The sequence below is a fragment of the Chiroxiphia lanceolata genome, chromosome 5, assembly GCF_009829145.1.
Source record: "Chiroxiphia lanceolata isolate bChiLan1 chromosome 5, bChiLan1.pri, whole genome shotgun sequence".
NCBI classification, from domain to species: domain Eukaryota; kingdom Metazoa; phylum Chordata; class Aves; order Passeriformes; family Pipridae; genus Chiroxiphia; species Chiroxiphia lanceolata.
In genome coordinates, this window is record NC_045641.1 from 5,652,570 (window position 1) to 5,668,405 (window position 15,836).

Sequence of the window (15,836 nt, forward strand, 5' to 3'; positions counted from 1 at the left end):
TTGAAGATGTCCCTGCTTATTGCAGAGAAGTTGGACCAGATGAACTTTAATGACGTCTTCCAACCCAAACCAATCTGTGACTCCACGATTCTATAACATCATTTTCTGCAATGAAACACAACTCACTCACCACAGGGATAGTAACAGTACCTATCTCTCAGAACATCAATAATTTCCTTTCCATGCAGCTTGGATGGGCCAGGCCTGCCTAGGACCTGGGTTGTAGCAATCATCCTCCACAGCTACATACAAAGCAGGGACCAAAAGAAATAAAACTCAGTCCAATCATTTTATAACACCTTTGAATTTCATGGTATCGGTAGCATGATAAACTTCTGCTTTCTAAATGTAGAGCAGATACCTTGAGTGAGTATTAAGAAACTGCCTAATGTTTTCATCTTTCTCATGTATAAGCCCGACTTTGAGGATGCAAATAGACCTTTTTAAGTGGGAGAGGATTTAATGTGACACTCTACATATGCTTTAGCAATGTGCTTTATGGAACTCCTAATGATTTTTGTCCTGACCATCTTCATGCCCGTTCTAGCATCTGTCACACATTAAATTCCTCCTACTGACACACTTATGTGGATAATCTGGCATTTAACTCCTATCTTTACTGAGTCAGGTGAATTTTGCTTTCATCTTTTTTCTAAGCCAACACAGTGTTCAGTGCTTACCTTTATCAATCTCCCTGAGTTAAATTTGAGTATCCTCACTGAAGAAGCTGAACTATAAACAGCCTGTTTGATATGTAGATAAGAACTGGATCCTTTTAATCCCAAATTGTTTTTACTTCAGGCCCCAAACGTGTAATTCAAGATCAAAGCCTGAATTGGTATCATAAATGCAATTCAACAACTAGGAAAACCTGGATGATTTTCAGATAAATAAAATCAGGTTAAATCAATGTATTGCAATGTATAACAATTTCACTCACATAATTTAGGGTATTAAATTTAATTTTGTATTTTTCTTTGTTAGGTCTACAGATAGAAAAACTCAAGGTGTTAATCAGCTGAACAGGTAAGTGTCAGGTTTTCCCTAGTATTTCAGAATTTCGTAACAATTGCTCTATTTTCTACTCTCTATAATATAATAATATAATAAATCTATAATAGAAGATTATAATTTAGTTATCAGATCTTGTTTCTGACTTCTGTAATCTTATTTACAATAATTTTGCGCATTCTTTTCTATGTGTTTTATTTTATTTTAGACAATTTTCATAGTTCATTTCATTAATTTATCATATGTTTAATGCTCGATCTACTTGTTTTAGCTAAAAAAGAATTTAAAAAAAAAACAGGATTAGCAATAAAATCTTTTTAAGTGGTAAAACAAAAAAGAAAAAAGCCATAAAATTTGGTGTGAATTGAAATTGAAATGTTGAGAAGCAGTAAAATATATGGGATAGATCAACTGTAGAAACGTCCCCAATATACTGCCCAGTTTTGAATATAATTTCTGCATTCTCTCCCCTTCATTTAAATACACACAGATGCATACAACTTTAGTATAGTCTACCTATGATCACGAAAACTTCATCAACAGAATTTAATCAATAACTGAAATGGAATTATGGTCTCACAACTGTGGTTAAATTATACTTATTCTTTCTATAAGAAAGGTTTAATTAGGTTTATAAGGCTGACAAGCTCGAAGAAAAGTGACAGCTAATATAAATATTTACTTGACCATCATTTGGTAAATACATAAATCTTTTCTTCTTTCCTTAGGTATTCAGCTCTTTTCAACAGAGTAACAACGAGTAGGTAAGTTACAATGATAAATTATTCTTTCCAGTTTCATATTCTATTTATAGCCTTTTCATTCATTAGAGCTTTTAATTTGTCTTGGATTTGCTAGTTTTCCTGGCTCCCGTGTATTTTTTAAGAAATAATTTATTACAATTCATATTTCTTTCTTTTCAAATTTATAATCCAATTACTTTCTCAGTAAACAAGAACTCCACCTTTTTATGTGAAATGAACTACCAGCCAAAGTGGTTTCTCATTAGACAAGCTAATTTTGAAAGGACAGATAGAATCAAGCAATGAACTGAATAAAAATAATAATGGAGCATACCTTGTTAGATAACAAATGGAACAGACTTTGGAGACAATTAATGCAGCAGATACTTAATGCTGAGGTATGTTAAACAAGCTTTGTCTTATTTATTTGCTGCTATAAATCATAGCTAATTTCCTTAAATAATGTGCTCTAACCTCCAAGCAGCACGTTTCTGTAAACACTTACTGCTGTACTTTACATGGAAACCCCAACACCCCGAGTAGGAGAGTGTATATATAAATATATATATGTGTGTGTGTGTGTGTGTGTGTGTGTGTGTGTGTACATAAAGACAGATCAATCAATCAATCAATCAACTGACTTATCCAATGAGAGAAAGTGGCCTGAAAACATTCTGGGTTAATTTTGCTGGAAAATGTTTGGTAACTTTGTCCAACGGATAAACATGATTTCTTACACTTTGAGTTTCCAAGTGACTGAATTACAGACTGAGGGGTCATTACTTGCTGGGCTTGATTCGGTTTCGGGTCTTACACTGAAGCAGCACTTTTTATTGGGCTGTTTGAAAAATTGTATCAGAATCAGGTGGTCTGAGGGATGTTTTTTTCCTATATTCCCTGTTTGCTGTATATACAGAAGTTTTGTTTCTTTTTTTGAAGGAAGATTTTTGTGGGTAAAAATCTGGAATGGGAGATTTCTGAGAAAAAATATCCTTTTTAGTCTTACCCTTTTATGTCCTGGAAATGAGCATATATGTCCATAGTTCTAAACAAAGAATCAAGTTAGCATTAAAAATATCCCCGAACCATATAATGACTTACCCCCTCCAATGGAAACAATCTTTCAGGGCCAAACTTTGTCAAACTCCAGAGGTCAAGGGTAAACAATGTCAGTTTTAGGACTTTAAAAAGTGTGTACAGTATAATAAAAATGAAATTTCAAGTTATGGATATATGATCCTGACTGTGCCTGTTCTGGTTTTTAATCAGCAGTTAAGCAGTTGGCAATTTATTTAGGAAAGGTAACATAGAGTTGTGTATTCTTGTTTGTCTTTCTGATGGGTTTTGTTTTATCTGAAGGTAGAGAAATTTTACATAAGACCTGTTTTTCTCACCTTTAGGAACTAGAAATGCATTTTCTTTATCTTTCCTTAGCTATAATACTTCCTAGGCAACTTTCAAGACTGCTGTCGAACAGTGGAGAAACACTGTGTGCAACTATTAAGAAATCAGAGTTTGACATAATTCTCTAACTGTATATTCTAAGATTGCCTTTTGTATCAAACAGTGACATTTACTGCTGTGAAAGATTCAGTTATAATACTATTTCTTCATCAACTACCTTCAACTAGGAGGTTACTGAAGCAAGAGGATGATACACAGTGGTTTAAAAAGGAGCTGGACAAGGTTATAGGGAGTCAGGATGAATTTCTGCAGCAACCTACAACTATGAAGTGTGTGGGAAATCCTTGATTTTTCTCTGGGAACATGAGGACCCGAGTGGTAAACTTTCCCATATGATTTTGGTAAAAATGACACCAAGGGATTAATGCAGGACATCAGAAGCAGACTTGGGCACCATGAACGGTTAAGGATACTGTGGTCCAGGATACCTATGGACTGAATCCAATGTTTAATGGCAAATTGCTCCATATTCCACTTCCTGTGACTCTATTTCATTAACAGGGATTGTGCTTCTCCCTCTTTGTCTTATGATCAGTGAATATTTCAGTGTCATACGGAAAAACAAAACTATAAAAACCTTTCAGCAGTTTCAGAGGGAGGATTTAGTCCTCTCAGCACCTTTTTCATCCTTACAATGCAGGACCTCTGTAGAAGAGTTGTTGTGGACAGGGATGTGTCAGGCATTGTGCCTCGATGTCCTCCATTTAAATCCATCCTACCACCTGGAATCTGAGGAACAGCTCTTTACAGTCCAGTTGGAACAGCATAAGGATGAGATCACTCATAAATACGAGGAAGCATCTTCCCCCACATCATGGTATCTAACTCAAATTTAAGAATCATCAAAAAAACTTCATTTTAAATGAATGCTGACTTTTAAAGGCATCCCTCCAGTATATAAACAATCAACCTTTAGTCTTGAAGAAGGGAAGGGAATCATGAGTTTTTACCTCTTTCTGCAATCCCTGTAGGTACCCACATGTTGTACCATTATGCAGAATAGACTGTTCTCCTTTGCTTTGATAACCTGTATGAAACCAGTTCCTCCACTTCAGTTTGTGATGCAAACTTCAGTTTTACCTAATGTTTAATAATAAAAACTGCAGAAATAAAATCAATCCTCCTGAATATGTGGATGGCTCTTAATACAAAAATATTAACCCATTCCATTTCTGTTTCCTGCTTTCCATTTTTATTTTTCAGCACTAATCACATGGATGGTAATTTTTCTTGGTGAATGGTAACATATTTCTAAGCACTACATATACTAATTTTTTTTTACTTACTTCCAGACACTTCCCCTTATTCACATTCTTTCCAAGATTATGCTGCCAAATCCCTCTTTGTCTCTCATGTCTGTATCTAGAAGTCATCCCTAGCTGCCTTCTCTCCTTTACTCAGACAGATTGCATCTTAATACTGATCCAATAAAACAGCTTCAGAGTTTCAACATCTTAATTTACTTATGAATCCTTGCCTAATTTTGTATCATTTCTCATCTCCTTATTTCTTAGTTTTCCAATAAGGACCTTTAACTTCCTCTTGATGAGTCCTACCTTGCAAGAAAGTCCTTTCCAATATCATTACCTTTCAAACCTCATGATTTCTTTTACAGTTCCTATCCTGTGACTGTCCTACCTACTAATGGAGCTTATTTTTATATGGATTAGAGTCCTTCTGCATTTCAGAAGTGCTTAAAGCATCAGAGAACCACTGCCAGAGAACACACAAATGTAGTTACATCTGAGTGACTCACGTGTTAGTAAATATGACCAAACCTCACCTTACCTGCCCCTTCCTGTATACTCTCATTATATATATATTCAGTAAAGAACATAAGTTAAAGATTAAATAGTCATCTAGATTAGTGGAAAGATAGGTTACGGTCAAGACAGTCACTGCATAATTCTGCATGTTTTATTTGTAAGTCGTATTTTAATTTCTCGTGGGAGATGTTGCCAGGAAATTCACTTTTGCCTTCTCATGTCTGAATTAGACCCTCCAGGCAGCTCATACTCCAGTCAAATGTGACACAATTTAGTAATTGCTGCAATATGGGCTTTTATTTCAATATTGTTTTCTTTTTGGCCTAGGGTTAGGTGTAGGCCAGGGTTTCCTGCTACTGCAGAGCAAAAAGTTTAACACAAAGGCAAGTTGTCCTTTAAGATTCAGCTGTCTTAGGACATGTGCAATGAAGTATATTGGAAGGGATAGAGACAAGCCTTGAAGCACAAAGGCTGATGTGTTGCTGTTGTAGCCTGAATGAGTAGGAGAGGTAAGGGAGGAAACACACCTAAAATGCAGGAACCATGGTGATGAGTGAGCAAGGACCATCCTGAGGAGGAGAAAAAGTGCTGGAGGAAGGTTGTAACAGGAACAAGCTGTGATTTCAAACACTTATTGAATCAAGCTCCTCCAGCACAGCCTTGTGACAGAGCTTGGGGACCAGGGAGGTCTCTGAGGAATGATGGTCAATGATCCAACCGGGAGACAATGAAGATTTCAAGATTTGCCTGTATTTCATTAGAAAGTTGAGTATAATCAGCTTGTTTACTGGGAAATATTTCTGTATTGATGAACCAGCATTTTCTGTAAGAAGATAAATATTCTGTGGACAATTTTGACCATCCCTATTTTCAGATTTTGGGCTGCTTCTCTCTGTCATATCCACTCTGGCCCTTGATGCAGAAATTGTGATTTTTAGGTATTTTTTCACATTGCCTGAAACACTGGCCATAGATTACAGCACGAATAGGCATAGAAATCAGGGGATTTAGGGTGGTTTTGTTTCCTATCTAATTGATAAACCCATAACTAATGCTGCCAGAAATCAATACTGTCATACAACAGATCAACCCTGAACAAATGAACCATATACAACATTCCAGATGTTTCAATACATTTTTTTGGTACTGCTGGCATAGAAATATACTACAGCAAAACCTTAAATTGCCAAATGTGGGTAGTTTATACCCAAGCAAAGTATAATCTCAAGTGCCAACTCTGCTCTCCTCCCTTTTGTGGCAAAGTTGATTTAAATTTAAGTTTAGTTTGCTCTTTTTAATTTATTTCTCCTTTTAATTTCCTCTTTTCATATAGGGGAAATTTTGATCTCATGAAGCTGACATTAAATGATCAAACAATATTGAACAACCTAATGAAAATCTTAAGCAAAAGTCATTGTGAATTAGGTATTTGCTAAACTGACAACACAAGCCTTTGTAAACCTGATATTGTTCTTATGTAAACTCATGAATGGAGACTTTCTCAAATAAATTACTTAATAACATCAGAGTCATTGGCTGTGTAAATATATCCCAGGGGCGCATACTAAGATTCCTGAATTTAAATGTTCAATAGAACTTCGTATTTGTCACCTTTACTAACGAGTTTTTCCTTATGAAATCATTATTAGCATGAAAAAGTTAAATTTTGTATCTAATTTCTTGAATTAATGCTGTTTGAAGACCCTAAGGGTTTGAAAGTTCTTTCACTGGAATTCATCATTTACATAATTTTCATAGCCCCAATACTTTGCTCTCCTCTATGAATGCACATTGTGATTTTTTTATGCATTAAGGCAGCAACTTCTATTTTTCTCTACACAAAACAATTAAGAGAAGAATAACAGGTAATAAACATTTTTAATCTTTAATATTGCATTAAGAGTGAAGTGTCATATTTCACGCTTTCACAACTACATTGCACGCTGAATGATGCATTTCTGGTCCCTCACTATGAAGATATTTGATTAGAAAAGGAAAAACAATTGAGTTATTTGAGATCAGTGGAGCTTTCCATCATTTCCTGCTTGAGATACTTGCAAGTGCACAGCAGCATGGCCAGATTTTTAAGCAGACTAGACCATATTTTCTCAGCTCTACATTATCATAGTTCAGTCATGATCTATGAATGTTTACTTGATATATTTGTTTTTGTTGTTAATATAGCTTATTATATAGGAAATTTATTCTCTTTTAGGCTGCAACTGGGCACCAATGCAACACAGTTTCTGACCAAAATATCCCTTAATGCTAACCTCTTCTCTGCCTACTGTTATTAATAATAATTTTTATTACTAAAGGTTTTTGTGCACTTGGGGTCATGGGCATATGGTAGGAATAAGATATATGTGTAGGATGGACCTAAACCTGAAAATCAAATTAGTGGCAAGGACAGACCTAATATTTTTGTCCTTTAAGCTTAGCATATCAACTGCAATGGAAAAATGACAGTCCAGAGAGTATTTTGAATAGAAAAACTGAACATAGCTCTTTATCAAGGCTAAGCTTGTTTGACAACAGCCTACAAATAATTTTTGCATGGTAGACACATCTGCTCCCCAACTGAACAGGGTGCATGAGAATTATTAATATTATTATTATCATCATTATCAGTAATAATAATTATTATAATAAAAATAATAATGTCTGTGTACACGAAGAAAACACTAAGGCAAATTTTGCAATCTGGTTTGTGGCAAACTTTTGATTAGGATTCAATGTGAGTGAAGATTCTGCTTTCAGGTATACACCTGTCATATACACGGGTATCTTAAAAACTACTACACCCACATAAGATGAACTGTCTCTACTGAATATTTCTCCCCTGGCTGGTATGGGAACACACCTAATGGAATTACTTCTATACTTTCAACATTAAAAGTCTAAGTCTGAAGCCAAATGTGATCTTTTGAGTTTGATTTGCCCATACATTCACATATCGTGCTATTTGAGAGGCCTAGTGTCATGTACTCATATAATAAAAGAATTAACACCATCCTATTACATCAGCCCCTGGAATCAGTCTATTCTATCACAATTAAAAATGAAGAAACAGCTTCATAAAGTTTAAACTGAAGACAGTTTATCTTGCATTGTTAAATACGATGCAATGAGGTGAATACTGACCTTTTTTTTTAAGCCAGTCTACTGTGCCTCAGATTTTCTCCAATCTTCTCAAAGCTTCTGTCAAAACAAACTCCTGTTTTTCTATAGAAGGCAAATCACACGTCTGTGTGTTTTCTCCAGTCACAAAACATCTAGAAAGAGCTTCTAGGTGCAGTATCTGGATTCTTATAATTTTCCAACCGCAGTTCCAAGTGTCACATTACATGTTAATCTTGCTGCTCTCCCCAGACAGGGACAATGCCAAAGAATCTTGGGGATGGGAAAAAAAAAAATAGTCTTGAAAATATTGTTAATGATTAAATCCAGATGTTAAATTTGTGCTGATCAGTGTTTGATGTAGGAAAGACTTTAATCAAATACTGACACAGAATGAACCCATGAAACTCTGTAAGTCTGTCTTCTGACCACCAGCAACTTCCTTTCAAACCTTGTCCAACATCTTCCCTCTTGACAAATCCCTCTACTTGACACAGTGGAGGAAGTCCAGTGCGTGTGATCAACTGTGTACAGTTTTAAATTTCCTACAAATCATGTTAGTGGCTTGAAAATACGTGATACTGTAGGAATGAGCCACACTAAAATCATTCATTTTGGACTCGAAATGAACAACCTCAGAACAGCTTGTCGGGAGCCCTGGCACTTAGTTACGGTCAAGTTTGATGATGGCTTGTAACGTGCACATCAAGACGAGGTCAGCCATGTGAGGCTGCTCGGTGCCAAACGTCCCTTTCCACGAGCCAAATCACTGCCCAGGTGCTCCTGGAGGCTCATTGCCATAATGCCAACACGCTGCCCAGGTTCAAATGTGGTTTTTGCCGTTGATCCAAACATATACTAAGCCACTGAAAAGCTCTGTCAAGGAGTGCTGTGCTGCTCGTGAATGCCAAAATTCAACTGGCTCCGAATTTTCAGAGATTTCGAGTCATTTGCTGTGTCCTAACTCACTGTGTTGTAAATTCTGGTTTGTAAGACATAAGACATTAAATGAATGTAGATTTTTAGGCTTGTTTGGCCATTTCCAAAAGCCAAACCTCCAAACCAGGACTTACCAAAGATTCCCACTACTTTCTGTTGACTTTAGATGCAACCATTGGAAAACCTGCACTTGGTAACCCTCGTCCCACTGAGATTCCAGATGATGTTTCCACCCTGTGCTGATGTGCTCTTCAGATATAACTGTTTTTCTCTGATTTGCAGTATTTCCTAGTAACCCTAGTACTCTCCTTCTTGATTCATTCCAACAACAATGGGCACAAATTGAGGAAAAAAACCACGAAACTCAATTTAAAACATACTTCAAATATTCATCCCATAGCATGGTTTAACTGAGGCTAAAAAAAATTATCTGGACTGATTTTAAGATTTTCAGAAAATACATTGCTGCTCTATAAACCAAGGCTATGAAAAATATGACTAATGGTACCAAGACAACAGTAACTACATATTGCCATCTGTTTATCTGTTCTAGCTTGAATAACTCAGGGACATGTTCCATTTCACTAGAGTTAGGGCACTAATTTTAAGTTTATCAACCTAAGCTTCATCTGTCTATCCATCAGAAGATACTGAAGGCATACCAAACTTGTATCATCAATGTTAAATCATCCCATTATTCTCAGATTTTTTAAAATATGTTTATTAGATACCAGATTGAAAAAAAATCTGATTTATTAAGATTTCAATCAACATTGTATTTTTGCTTTTTCCAGTATCCTATTAAGAGTATGTTGTAATTTTATTTCTAAGAAACACACAGTTCTCAGGAAATTTTGCTCATTGGTGTAGAATTGTGTCCTAAGTGGGAAGAAAATATTCATTAATAGAAAATTGTATTGTTTTTTCTGTGTTGTCTACCTGTAATTTTGACTTTCCTTTCCTTAGTTTGTGTACACTGTAAACTTCCCCATGTCATTTATTGTCATTGTTGGGGTTTCTATTGTGTGACATAAGTTTTTCATCTCTTCAGAAAAGAGAAGATGGACTATCAAGAAAGATTTCTTTTATCCTTATTCTGCTTTATTTTCTTAGTATGCAGGTTCATTTTTTGCAGGGGTTTTCATTGATTTGAATTGCTGTAACAGGTGCTTAGTGCAAAGTCTGAGCTTGTGCAGTAATTAAAGAGAGAGAATCTCAAGCTATTTAACTTAATAAGGGGAAGTTAACCGACTTGATCAGAGTCTAATACTTGCAGAGGGAAGAATTTCTGATATTCATTGACTCTTTAATTTAGCAGAAAAATATATAACAAGATCCAGGCAATGGAAGATGAAGCTTGACAAATTCAGAGGTAGAAATAAGATACTCAGAGTGTAATTAACCGTCACATCTTCCCTACAGATGTGTTAGACTCTTTGCTGCTTGCAGTTTTGAAGTCTTTCAAATATTCTGACAAAATCTCAGTATTCAAATGGAATATTTGTCATGATGATAGGCTGAAAATCCTGATGTATATTGTGTAGAAGAGCATGCAAGTAGCTTCACAACAAGCCTCATTGGGCTTCACCTACATTTATAGCAGAATGTTCCCAATTCTCTCCATTGTCTCTACCACATCTATTATGTGGCAGAGCTGAAGTATTGTGCTTTGTGTGCAAGGCCTCCACAGGAGTTCTGGTTTTCATCCTTATGGGATGAAAAATATACAGGATCAATAATAATAATAATAATAATGATGACTAGCCTAGTATGTGAACGCAACTCTAGCATTGTGCAGCATGGAGAGACTCAATGCCTTCTCCTAGACAGGTTGACTTTGGCAAAGCATGGTTCATACTCCAAGAGACTAAAATAAGACTATGAATATGTATATGATTCCTGGATGGAAAAGTCCTAGTAATAACAGCCTCTACTCATGGCAAAACCCATGGGGTGTTTGCACCATACACTTTAGAAGTGGGGTTCGGGTCCACAGATAAGACATCTAATTTGAACCGATTGCCAAGTTATGCCAAAATATCCCTCATACATTCAACAGAGGAGGGTTTTATGTCAAAGTCCTGGGCCAAAATCCCTTTCTGAAACAGCCTGTTTCTCTTCTTTGTCTGTGTAACGATTCTAAGAGATTAAACCACTAATTTTGGTAACTACTTCGAATTTCAGGGAAACACATAAAGTAGACCTCTGATGACCTTCAAAAATTGCAACTTCCCATTTGCTCCCTAAATAGTTGTGAGTGCTGTCTAGATACAACACCTGACAGATCTTCTCTTTTCCTCTCTGAAAGCATATTCCTCTTAGGTAAGACCATTCTTTTAACATTTTCTGGAGGGATTTGTCAGACTAATTGTAGGCTTCTTGGGACAATTACCCTCAGTTCTCTCTACATTCAAAAAAAAAGAAATAAGTATAGTAGTTGTTTGCAGGGCATGATTCATCTCCTGTAATGTACTGTTACAGATGAGCTGCATTCTAATGATGTCTATTTTTCCCTATAACCACAAAGTCGGGCTACAGAAAATTAGCTACAGTTTAGATACTGACGCTGTAGACACCTGAAGTTAGATCACATAACCTTCCAAAGGTTTTTATGCCAAGCTTCTTCATCTTGTCAAGTTAAAAAGGGTTGAATAGAACCAGATGTAACTCAATAATGTTTCAGAAGACATTTCAGAATAACAGAAAATGAGGTTTTTATTGTATTGCATGCGTCATTCATTTGCTATTTTAATACAGGATAGAAAGCTTGTGTTAGACAATGGCAAAAAATAAAAAAGGAAATAAATTTTGAACACACTGTAGAGAGTGTTTCTCCTGAATAAACCTTTAATATGAAAATAGCATGTCATATGTGAAGTACTATCAATGTTTCAGGGTCTCAGAACCCAAACAGGTTGATTATGCTTTGGAGTGCCCACACTTGGGTACTTTTAAGTTATTGAATGTTAGGAAGCTGCATCCCATCCCTCTTTTTGAAAATGTACTCCAAGTTCATATCCTGGAAAAGTCCTAGATCATAGGTAAAAGAACAAATAGATGAGGAGAAAGTGAAAAGATGTTATCCATAAGGTCATACAGCTTCTTTTCCTTTTGAGAGAATAGATTTTTAAGATCAGCAAAGGATCTGGAAGAGAATATCAAAGCTTTGAAGGTAGAGATTTCTTTTTCAATAGGAATCTGGAGTTGAGGAAAGTGGAGATATTGAAGAGTGACAGGTTTAGAGGCACAGGCATTGGGACCATCCTGATACAACCAAGAGAGAGAGAAGGATGGTAGAAGATGAAAAGGAAGCATAAACAAGTCCTAGGACAAGATTTGTCCTTTACCTTGAAAGAATTTAGAATTAAAATTTTGTTGGCCCTCGGTAATCTCCATCCTCAGAGGTAAGAGAAGAAAGCTGGAGAAAGAAAGACTTCCCATTCTTAGAGGGTTGGGTTAGAGATTGGCTAGACAGATTTAATACCCGTAAATCCATGGGCCTTGATGGGATTCACCACTGGGTGTTGAGGGAGCCAGCAGATGTTGCTGTGCCACCCTCCATCATTGAAAAATCATGCAGAACGAGAGAGGTGCCCAACAACCGGAGGGAGGGGAAACGTTACTCTTGTCTTCAAAAAGGACAAGAAGGAAGACCTTGGAAACTCCCAACCGGTCAGCCTCACCTCCATCCCTGAAAAGGTGATGGAACAGGTCATTCTGGAGGTCATCACCAAGCATGTAAAAGAAGGCCATCAGGAGTAGTCAGCATGCATTCACTAAGGCGAAATCATGCTTGACCAATCTGGTATGTTGTATGATGGCATGGCAGGATGGGTCGATGAGGGGAGAGCAGTGCGTGTTTCCACCTTGACTTCAGCAAGGCTTTTGACACTGTCTCCCATAATATCCTTATAGGTAAACTCAGGCAGTGTAGGTTAGATGAATGGACAATGAGGTGGGTCAAGAACTGGCAGAATGGCAGAGCTCAGAGTGTTGTGATCAGCAGAATAGAATCCAATTGGAGGCCTGTAGGCGGTGGCATTCCTCAGGGATCAATACTGGGTCCACTCTTATTCAACTTGTTTATCAATGACCTGGATGAAAGGATAGAACTTCATCAAGTTTGCTGATGATATGGAATCGTGGGCAGTGGTTGATGCACCCGAAGGTTCTGCTGCCATTCAGCATTCAGGACTTGGACAGGCTGGAGGATTGGGCATAGAGAAACCTAATGAGGTTCAACAAGGCCAAGTGCAGTGTCCTGCACAGGGGCAGGAATAACACCAAGTAACAGTGCAGGTGGAGAGCTGAGCTACTTGAGATCAGTTCTGCAGAGAAGGATGTGGAAGTCTTAGTAGATGACAAGCTGACCACAAGCCAGCAGGGTGCCCTTGCAACCAGAAGGGCCAATGGTATCCTGGGGTACACTGGGGGAATGTGGCCATCAGGTCACAGCAGGTGATCATGTCCCTCTACTGGGCCCTAGTGAGGCCTCATCTGGAGTGCTGTGTACAGTTTTGGGCTTTTCAATACAAGAAAGACAAGGAGCTACTGGAGAGGGTCCAGCAGAGGCCACAAAGATGATGAGGGGTCTGGAGCATCTCTCTGAGAAGGAGACACTGAGGGAGCTGGGCTAGTTTAGTCTGGAGAACACTGAGAGGTGATCTCATTAATACACATAAATATCTCCAAGGTGGGTGCCAAGAGGATGGTGCCAGACTCATTTCAGTGGTGTCCAGACAGGACAAGGAGCAATGGCCATAAACTAAAACACAATAAATTCCACCTCAACATGAGGAAGAACTTTTCACATTGAGGGTGGCAGAGCAGTGGAACAGGTTGTCCAGGGAGGTTGTGGAGTCTCCCTCTGTGGAGACTCTCTCCATCTGTGTTACCTGCTCCAGGTGACCCTGCCTTTGTAGGGAGGTTGGACTGGATGATCTCCAGAGGTCCCTTCCAACTTGAACTATTCTGTGATAATATCAAATGCCTCCAGCTTCTCATTCAAGGACAAATGGAATTTTATACCCATTCTTTGTTTAAACTACAGTTCTACTCTTTTTCCAAACTGACATGAAATGTTTCCCTCTATGTTTTTCTTTGTCCCAAAAGTCAGCTTGAAGGGGTACAGGTGCGAGTGGTGCCACATCTATGATAAATAATGGGATTGTATCTCAACAGCAACTGTAGAGAGCTCTTTTCCACTGAGAATCTATTAAGAAAGTAGCTATAATTGCATCAAAGTATGACCAGCTCATCTTATTGCAACTTCAAGGTCTTTCATCCTTCTGCCTTGAAAGCAAGTGAATTTAGTTCAACTCTGTGCTTCTGAATGGTTTATCAGGAGTAAGTGGTTTTGAATTTTAGTCTTTATACAGTTTCAGAACAAAATCTTCCTAAGGGTTGGCTCTGCTAAGTAAACACAACATGAAATCCAGCTGTGAGTTTCTCTGTAGGTTTGGCTGTTTGTTGCAAGCATCTTTTGAAGTTCTTAGATTCATACCCTATCACACTAAAACGTAACACCAGGTAGCATCTCCTGGCAATGCTCATGTACTTGCTAATAAGGACTCTTGGAAACTCTGAAGTTGCTAAATACAATACTCAAATGGTGGAACTCTTATAAAGTAACTATTTGCATTCTATTTCCACCAACCTGTGATAAAATTTCAGACTGTTCTGATAACATTGCATTTTTAACAAATAAGATTGTATTTTTGACCAAAACAGAAACAGAAAACACCATTTCATATTGTGAATCTTTTTACAACAATTTGCTGTTGGCCCATTTCCAGGTTTTATTTTCTTAGAATGCATCAAAGCTACCAGTCTGGGACATATGAAAATGTAATTGAGCTTGAAATGTCATCTTGATACCAAGTGATACAGTTAATTCTGTTGGTAAATGTTGTGCAGCACTAATTGCTAATTCTAAATTTAACAATTAGTTTAGAAAATCTGAAGTGCAATTTATAATGGGATATAAGCTGCAGGCTTCAGCTTGTACTGGCTTTTTTATTATTATTACTTATACAAGTTTAAGAGGAAGCAGCTGAAAAATTTTAACCAAGAATCAAGATGCATGCCTAATTTAACTCTAACCAAATTTGACTATATATCCAGTAAATTTGCTATGGCTGCAAAACATCTTCTAAAAAATTAAACTTATATCAAATCTTCTGCTTTCTACAGTTTGTAATTATACATTAACTGATATTGTAATCCTAAACTTCATTAACATCTCTAAAATTTTCATTGATGTTGTCTATTAGAGAAGTTATTTTATGCAGGTCTGTGTTTTCTCCATCCTTTTAAAGAGGAATGTTGCTATATTTCAGCATATGGGAGTTTGAAACCTGTAACGAGTCAGGTAGATTTTACTTTGGACATTCTGCAATACAAATATCTTTCAGATAATAAAACATTGGCAGGAAGGAAATAAACCTGGGATGATAAAATTAAATCTTATTTTCCTCACACTAAAATATTTTGTGTTGAAGAATCACTGGATAGTTCAAGTTGGAAGAGATCTTGAAACCATCTAGTTCAACTGAAAGTGTTCAAGGCCAGGTTGGATGGGGCTCTGAGCTACTTGGTCTAGTGGAAGGTGCCCCTTCCCATGGCAGAGGAGTTGGAACTAGATCATCTTCAAGATCCCTTCTAACCCAAACCATTCTATGATTCTATTATTCTATGAAATCCCCTGCTCAAAGTAGAGTCAACAATTGCAGGTTGCCCAAGATTATGCCCAGAAATGTTTTGACTTTCCCTGAGGATGGAGACTCCACAACCT

At 37.1% G+C, this 15,836-nt stretch overlaps 1 long non-coding RNA gene across 1 annotated transcript in view; it reads left to right on the forward strand.

The window, feature by feature from the left end:
* The window catches only part of LOC116787702, a 161,248-nt gene that overhangs the window by 99,060 nt on the left and 46,352 nt on the right, over positions 1 to 15,836 (forward strand). The window contains exons 2-3 of the long non-coding RNA XR_004357396.1: positions 985 to 1,026; positions 1,740 to 1,775. This is a non-coding gene — a long non-coding RNA (uncharacterized LOC116787702). The remainder of the gene's footprint in view (positions 1 to 984; positions 1,027 to 1,739; positions 1,776 to 15,836) is intronic.